This window comes from Echinops telfairi, unplaced genomic scaffold (assembly GCF_000313985.2).
Source record: "Echinops telfairi isolate 266 unplaced genomic scaffold, ASM31398v2 ScPeMD7_655;HRSCAF=1070, whole genome shotgun sequence".
Classification (NCBI taxonomy): domain Eukaryota; kingdom Metazoa; phylum Chordata; class Mammalia; order Afrosoricida; family Tenrecidae; genus Echinops; species Echinops telfairi.
Window position 1 is genome coordinate 16148995 of NW_022104553.1, and position 1434 is coordinate 16150428.

The 1434-nt window shown below is 47.8% G+C and overlaps 1 protein-coding gene across 1 annotated transcript in view; it reads right to left on the bottom strand.

Moving 5' to 3' along the window:
- The window catches only part of LOC101658625 (olfactory receptor 5-like), an 18677-nt gene that overhangs the window by 5187 nt on the left and 12056 nt on the right, over nt 1–1434 (bottom strand). The gene's annotated exons all lie outside the window — the stretch shown is intronic.

The window sequence follows — 1434 nt, forward strand, 5'->3', positions numbered from 1 at the left end:
ACCAGGATTCCTCGCTGTCTCCTTCCACACAAGATTTTATTCTCAATGTTCTACAAACCAGGGTGAGCTTCTGCTGTTGGTAGATTCTGCTCACAGGGCCCCGTCTAACACTGTAGAACTGCCTCCTGGGGTTCCCTCACCTGCCATGTCCACAGAAGCAGCCTGCCAGCTCTCTCCTTCCTTAAGAGGCTATTGGGGTACAACCTCTCACCTTTCCGTTAACACCCGAATGCGGGCCCAATCGAAGCCTAAGGCTGTATCACCTCTGTAAACATGTCCAGGCCTAACTAATGCTATCTTGCTTCTGTAAACATCCGCTTGTGTGAGGCACGCCTGTAAATCACCATATGAAGGGCAAGTCTTGCTAACCAAACAGCGTGACACCTGACATCCTGCAGAGCTAGCCATCCGGAGATAAGGCTGCAGGCAGAGCTGAAGAATGCCCAGGGAGTGAATTCTGTGGAGACCGGTGCCATAACTGCCTAATTAGCCTTCTATAAACCTGTAGATTGATTCATTGCCTTTGTGGAGAATTATGGAAGAAGAAATAGCCAACTCGATTGGGAGGGGGGTGGGGGGCGGCGGCAGGGGCTGCTCTCTCAAGCCCCTGCATTGGGCTGAGGCAGTCTCTGGCCAGAAAATAAAAGGATCCTTTTCATGAAAACTCTGGTGGTCAATCTCCTGTTTATCATCAATTAAGACCCCAAAGAGGGTCTTACACCACCAGCCACCCTTTGGGAGAAGGGCGAGTACGATATCATTTCGCTGTTCTTAGGGTTCCCAAGGATCCCCAAGGCTACAGCCAGGAAGTGAGGGACTGTGATTTTTCAAATCAGGGCTTCCTGCTTTACACCCCAGCGTTGACCGGCCTTGTTGAGGAAAGGCAGAGGCGTTGGAGTGAATGGAGGATTCTTGATAGTTTAGGGCTTGTCAGTTTGAGTCTGTGGGCCAGTGGCATTCAGATGATCCGGAAGCCCATTAGAAATAGAGATTTGAATCCCTCTCCCCTCAGGAGCTGCTAAACCCGAAGCTGCATGTTAGCAAGACCCCTACATGAGATTTAGGAGCTTCAGAGTTTGCGAAGCAAGAGTTAGAAGGAAAGCCATCATTAGGCAAATCAGTGAAGCCCTTGGATGTAGGCCCAGTAATAAACATATCCTAGCAACCCAAAGGCTGGGAGAGAGCTCATTATGGAAAATTCAGCACTGGCTGATTTAAGCTTGGGAATATAAGACTGGTTTAACAGAAAATGTTTTACTGCGTATCTTCCACATGTCAGGCATTTGATAAAACTCTTCTCGCCTAATTTTTTTGCCTTTGTTTTTAATCATTTAGCTGGGGGCTCGTACAACTCGTATCACAATCCATTCTGTCAAGCACATTTGTACATTTGCTGCCATCATTATTCTCAAAACATTTTCTCTCTACTTGAGC